The 7,314-nt window shown below is 40.6% G+C and overlaps 1 long non-coding RNA gene across 1 annotated transcript; it reads right to left on the bottom strand.

Moving 5' to 3' along the window:
• Positions 1–318: 318 nt before the first annotated feature.
• Positions 319–6,492, bottom strand: LOC133509176 (uncharacterized). The gene is made up of 5 exons (XR_009797250.1): positions 6,413–6,492; positions 3,253–3,360; positions 3,116–3,164; positions 2,667–2,751; positions 319–444 (listed from the first exon to the last, which is right to left on the bottom strand). It is a non-coding gene; the product is annotated as an uncharacterized LOC133509176 (long non-coding RNA).
• Between the last annotated feature and the right edge of the window lie 822 nt (positions 6,493–7,314).

The raw sequence follows: 7,314 nt of genomic DNA, 5'->3' as shown, positions 1-7,314 counted from the left end.
ACATGATTGCCATAATTCCTCCTCATGAAAAATGTCATTATCGTTCCAATCCTTTGAGTGTTAATCAAAACCACTCATAAATTTGACTGCAACAAATCATTGGTGGATCACTGGATTAGACATGTTTTGATAAGCAGCACATTTTCCATAAAATGTAAACAGGTTGTAACAAAACAACAGCTGTGGCTTGAAAGTGCTTCCAGCTTGAAATGTGACATAAAGCAGAGAGGAGTAATCACATGTACTCACCAACATCCCCCAGCCTCCCAGCCCCCCAAGGCTAGCTACCCCTCTGGCAATTTAGCCCGAGGTGTGCAGATTTGTCAGATTACGCTTACATCTGGACACAGAAACCAACATAGCCCATTTTCTTGAACAAAAAAAAAAGGATGTCGACTTTGTGATAACGTTGTGCACATTGAACCAGAGCGGTGTTGTCAGTCACTGAAAATGGAAAAAAAAGAAGAACACTTAGTGTATCTAAGACGGTGAACTGGACTAATCGACTATACGACTCCATATCGACGTTTGAAGCTTGGACACTCAATCCCGTGTTTTTGGCATCGGATCTTCCAATCATCCAATTTACGAAGAATTTTCGATGCACTTGTCTGTTTCTGTTGCCTGATTGTAGTGCTCAGTAGAACAGCGAAAAGTCTTCATGCATCTGTGAGAGTCCAAGAGAGGCTATTCCAAACTGCCCTCATTGGTGTAAAGGAATAATTCTTGTCTGTCTTGACGTCATTGCAATAGCAGTACGAGCATTCAATATCCCCCCCTCTAACCATAGTCCAAATTGTCCAGATTAATTAGGGTCATGAAAAGTGTGTTAATTAGTGGAATCTTTCAGTGCTTAAGTGGATCTGAAGTCCAACAATTTTCCGCGGCTTTTTTTCCCAGTTGTATTTTCTGACTCTCCAGTGCAGAAGAGTCTGGTTGCCATGGTGAGAAGAATTGATAAAGCAGAACATACTGGTCTGTTCAAATTGGGACACATTCAACAAAACATAGTCGTGGGGTTAAGCATCTTATGAAATGATTCAGTTATAGAACAGTAATTGAGTCTGTCACTGCGATGTTAACATTGCAATCCACTATATCATCATATTTGGGCTATAGGTTGTATAATAAATGACTTTCATTAGAATACAGTAATGGTGTCTGCATAGAAAGCCGTGTTTGATCAATGGGTAGGATTTCTGAGCCCACCCACGTCAAGCACACTGTACCGCCTCTCACTCAACTCAAAGCAGGTCAAGGTAAAGCGTGCACATTAATTTTTTAGATTACCAATCTGTTTTGACAAGGCTGAAACATGCTGCTTTCATGAATTTAGAATGGATTTGGGGAGCTGTTGCACATCAAATACTGAGGAACAAAATGTACACCATGTTAGTTTGTGGACAGAGCATATTTCACGAATGTTTTAAGCTTTCAGCTATGAGCCGCAGAATATTTTTCTGAATGATAGTTCTAAACATTTTAGCAATTTATCTCTGCTGCAAACATCACGAAAGGAAGGCTCTCGGTGTTCAAGATGAAGGCGGTTCACTGGCGGTGTCGTGGTTCATTTGGCTGACTACGATGCCGGCAGCCTGAATTCAGTTCCCAATTAATGTTGGCGAACGTGTGAAAGGTTGCTTGTCTGGATATGTGCCCTGTGAATGAAAGGTGACCAGTCCAAGGTGCGGTCTGCTTTTCGTTTGAAATCAAATGCGCGAAACTCAATTTTCCTGCAGGAGTATAATCAGAAGAGAAAATGGATGGAAGGAAGGATGTTAGGAAAGATATATTCAGTGAGTTTATGTGAGTAGTCAAATGCTTCCAGGAAAATAGGCATGAGTAGTTAGTTTCCTCCACTTGTCAAACTGCCCAACCTTCCTGAGCAAGGAAAAAAGTATTCCTTGAATTGTGCTAAGTTACACTCGGGCTAACACAAACTAATTATCACATAAGACAGAATTCAGTGGTCGACTGGGTGCTTTTGTTCCCCGGGGAGGAGGGAATTCCTGTTCGTAATACTGATTTTCCAGAGAAACTTGAAACGTGCATCCATCCATCCATTGTGCTTATCCAGTTTAGGGTCACAGTGGGGTGAAAACGATCACGCTGGACTATTGACAAATTGAACCCTTCCCAGTTGCACAGAAGTCGTTCCAGGGGGTTTAGATGGGGTGTCATCAATCGTGGGCCTGTGAAGCCCTCTGAGACTCTTTTGTGATCAAGGGCTATTCAAATAAACTTGACTTTATGAACCACTGCCCTTCTAATGGCCCATCTCCACAAAAATACCCTTTTCATGGGGATGTAAGACAAGTTTCCCTCTTTTTCGGTCCCTGATTGGATGTAAAAAAAAAAAAAAAACAAAGGTGGACAGCAGGACAACAGTTTCTTGGTTCTTCTTTCTCAGGCCACCCGTAAACAAACGTTATTACTTCATTTTTAATTCAATTAAAAATCTGAGGAAGACACTATTCTTAAGGGTCCCCTTCCATCAGAATCATTTTTCCTACTGTTTCAACATATGATAAGACATGGTTTAAATTTGACATGTAAGCTGTTTTTCAGTTGAATGCCAAAGATAGTAAATGTCAAAAAGGCTTGCAAATTGGCTGGATTTGTTATTGCCAAGTGTGGTGCAATTTTGTCAATTAATATTCAAGTACCTGCCCACTTCAAGGTTGGTTCCCTCCCTCAACTCAGCTCCACGGCAACACGGCATTTCCAAGTTGTAATCGAGAAAGTCTTAGCCTGTGACAAGGGATAAAAATCTCTTCATTTTTTTCAATTCATAATTTATGTAAGAGTGGAGGAAATAGCAAAACTTGCCGTCATTGTCACCAGTGATGATTCAAGTGAATGGGAGCCAATGACAAGTATAAACTAAATAAATTCACCTAGTTCAGTTTTCACTCTGTTCTCAAGTTGGATCACGTTCCATATTAGTGGGCCAACAGTCGAACACTTGGTGAAGCTTGCTTCACAGAGGTAGTAACGTGAAATAGGCATCCTGCTGGCCAATGTGATCTTTCACAGTGGTCTAACACTGGCTGCGAGGGTTGCGGGGCTGAGGGGTTGGAAAGGGAAGAAAGAAATAAAAACCAAAGGAACTAACCTGGGGGTTCTTGTCTGTAAAGACATCGAAGGTTGCGTGAATGTTTTGACTAAAAAAAAAATAATTAATTTTATACTTTTCATGTCTTGGTACTCACACATTTAATCCTCAAGGCAACACTCAACATTATTTCTGACCTAAAGGCAAAAAAGTGCAGCAAGAGTCCTTTCGTTGGGGCCGAGAGGCTGGAAGCTTCGGCCACAGCTTGTCATTCAATTTGATGGGTAGGTTAGAGAACACTTAGCCTGAGGTTGTGCGAGCAAAAACAAGCCATTGACACCACGGAAACAACAGACTAGAATGCACAAACAAGTCAAACTGCAATGTTATGTAGTAACCTTTTTATAAACAAGTTGAAGTTTTTGTTTCCTTCCATGTTTATTGTGGTAACAATTATGCTCCTTGTACTTTACTAATTGTTTGTACTCTCCTGCACTCTTGTTCCAGTCGTTTAACGTCCATCTTTACAAAACCTTGTATTGCTTGTATTGGATTTACTGTACTACTGTATATTAGATTACAACAAGTCTTGTTCCTTAGCTTTGTAATGAAGTACAGTGATGTCTGGCACCTACATAATTAACACAAAAAAAAACATGCCGCAAACAGTGACTATACATGATGTTATATTGATTACCACTTGCGCCATCTTGCAGGTCATGTGGTTAATGAATTCAATACCAGCACAGAATCCATGAGGCCAATGCACTCTACTACAACAAAGTGCAATTTTCTCACTCAGCACTAATTGCAGAATAATGTATTCACAGTCCATTGACTCTCACACTTTAAGAATGAACATAACTTAAGACTTGTGTCTGTCTGGTTTGGGTCAATACAGTCAATTAGCAAGTAGCTTGAGCTTCTACTTCAGTGTTTTTTGTTTTTGCCTTAATCGGCAACTTTTCTTCTTGCCATTGGGCCTAATCAATGCGTGACTGTTTGTTAGATTATCTTCGTGTTAGTGAGCGTGTATCAATTTGAGAATGGATTAAAGAAAAACGATAGATTTAGTGTTAAAATATTCGTCAGTGCATTTGGTTTCACTGCACTGTAGCAATAATTCAATAGCAATGTGACTGTACAATGAATAGGCAAGTGTATCCGTAATTACTGCACTGATAATCATATTCCACTGGGCATCAATGCATTTAAACACATATCATGTAGCGAGAATTATATTTCTATAATGGACACGAGAAGACACCCTGAGATTTTGGAAGGGAAGGTTCGCATTAATAGCCAAAACAAGAAACAGTGAAGAAGCTTACCACAACTACTTAAGTTGAGAATTGAATGGTTTCTGCGTAAATTTCTTTTTTTCTAATATTTTTCTTGTCTTCAAATTTTAAACTGTTCAGTGTTATATTCTCTGTATCTTGTGCAATGTAAATGAAATGAGGCGTTCTCCTAATAGCATGATTGCTGGCGTCATTTTTAACTTAACTCAACTTAACTTAACTTAACAATATATCAATCAAAAATACCAATGAGCTTGACAAAACGTTAGCTTTTTGTTTGCGTTTCCATAGCATATCAGTCATTCAGTTCATGAACGTAACTGTTCTTTTTTGTCTGAAAATGTGACTAAATGACTTGGGGTTCTATTGGGCTAACTATATGTAGTGTCAGAGTCATAACCGCCTTCTGAGCAACGCGATAACAGTGTGATGATCACGTGTCCCCATAGAGAAATTTGACAATCTTGGAATAATTCGGGCTCATTATGACTTTAGGTGAATAGATGCGATGCAAAAAGAATACATGTATTTTCTTTCACCCAAAGACCACTGGGTTTTCCTCCAGTCCCTGTTGTGACCCTGACCTGGATAAGTTCTATAGAAAAAATTGAGGGTTGGATGAGTCGATCCAGGAGGGCCCTTCAATTTGTTTGGAAGCATATGATTGGTAAGCTGCATAAAAGAGAGGTGAATAATTGATGAAGCTTCTATGGCTACTGCCTGTAGTAGAGCAAGCTTGAAGGTTTAATATATTGTATTCATAAATCTAAATATGGGCAGCACAGTGGCCGATTGATAAGCACATCGGCCTCACAGTTCTGAGGAACCGGTTTCAAATACAACCTCACGTGTGGATTTTGCATCTTCTCCATGTGCCGGAGTGGGTTTTCTCTGGGTGCTCTTTTTTTTTAACCCCCCAACACACACACACACACACACACATCCTTAAAACATGCATGGTAGCTCAACTCAAGGCTCTAAATTGCCTACAACATTTCCGACCTTTGTTTTTCCTTGTCCTCAGTGTCTCTTCGGTATTCCCCGCCATGCTGACCTCTACGCCACACCGCCAAGCCATCCGTCTGCTCATGCCACCGCCTGCCGCACGTTCCCCGCCTCGACAACCCACTAGTATGCCTCAAGGATCCATCTCTGTATCCTCTTCAATAAACCTTTCACCACAAACCTCTCAGCCTCCTTTTGCTTCTGGGTCTAGTGAAAATCGAGTCATGACACGAGTTCTTTTATGTGAAGAAAGACCAATGAAGTTCCAGGAGAAACAAATGGACAGTTATCTGTCATTCATTGGCAAGAAGTAAGAACACATTGGAGATTGATAAAGATAGAATACCTGATAAGAAATGAAGATTGTGTAGGTTGCAAACAGGCGTCAACTGAGAGAAGGAACAGAAGAGATTGTGTATATTTGCATGCATAAGTCAATTGTTTGGGTTGATTATTTCCAACAGATTCTACGACCTTCTTGTAAGGAGTGGAATTTTCTAACCCTAACCCTAACCCTACGTTCCACCCTACCCCTTGGCTGATGATGATGATATGATAGATAGCACCTATTTGTTTAGCTGGGATTCAAACACAGAACCTCAAGAACCGTGAGGCAAACATGCTGCATATGTTCACACATGGTAGTCTTCATATATTTTCAAATATGGTATAAAAATATTGGCTTGTCAGGTTCATTAAAATTTTATGCCTGAAGAAATGTCAGATGGCTACCTGACTAGAAAATATCAATAAAAAGAAGTAACATAGAAAAGAAATCCTTTTAATCATGGATTGTCTTCTGTAAGAGTTTAGGAGCTGTCACGTCCCATCGGAAACGAGAGTAGGACCCAAATGCAGGAACTCGGAAGACGGAAGGTAGTTCAAGAAGAGACACGTTTATTATATGCAGAGGTAGGGGATCGAGCAGGCAGTCCGGTGCAGCAGCGGTAGTTGTGACGTGGGGCGAAGAGAGCAGATGAGCGGACAGGCAGGAGTCGGTACACAGGGGAACAATCAAAGCAGGCAGAAGTAACGAAGGAGTCAGGCTTACAAGGTTGGTCGGAGAACGGACGAAGGTTGGTACACACAGGTTCAATCAGGGATACCGGAGCACACGAACGGGACATGAAGATCATACGAACTGGCGCCGGCCAGTTGTCATCGCGGTCATATAAATCCACACCATAATCAGGCTGCATGAGGCGCAGGTGTGCACCTTCCAATCAGCGCACCTGCGCGGACACCCGCACAGCTCGTGCTGGAGCGGCAGGATCATGACAGGAGCTTCCCCTAAGAAGTCTTTGGGGCTTATTGACCAAGTTGTAGAGTCATCATTAGTACTCCAATAGGTCATGGACAACAATTGACATTACCATGAATGAAAGAAGATAATGTGACATGGAATAAAGATGAGTCGTGAATAAAAAAATATAGGTGGTGTAGTTTTTTTTAATATATAATATTTAATATATATTATATATCTATTTAATATTTTTTATTTTATATATTTATGATGTTCCAATTAGTTCATACCTAGATGATCTAATTACAGAGTCTTTGCAACGAATTTCTACCTGAGAGAAAGTAACAATATTCCTCCAAGGTGCACTCACAGCAATCCACAAACAGAATTTAATGCCATGTCTTCGCGCAACAAAGCTACAGTAGGTGGTGTGCAATGCTGCCGCAATGATTCTGATCTTTCTCCTTTAATTACACACAGTGAAAAATGTCTACAAGGCTATTGGGGGATGTGGAAATATTGAGGCAGCAGGATTTGATGAGTCAAAAGCAATCTCATCTCATTCAGGCAGTTTAATTTGTTCCGAAGTAGGATTCTTTATAGTCACTAATACCTTTATGTCTTGTGAAGGTCATCCGTTGACATCCATCTGGACACGTTAAGGTCTCAGCGACAACATGTACCCTTGGTGTGACCAGGCTGAGATGAAA

This window comes from Syngnathoides biaculeatus, chromosome 11 (genome assembly GCF_019802595.1).
Source record: "Syngnathoides biaculeatus isolate LvHL_M chromosome 11, ASM1980259v1, whole genome shotgun sequence".
NCBI lineage: Eukaryota > Metazoa > Chordata > Actinopteri > Syngnathiformes > Syngnathidae > Syngnathoides > Syngnathoides biaculeatus.
Note: the sequence above shows the minus strand (reverse complement) of the source record. Positions and strands in the feature narration are given on the sequence as shown.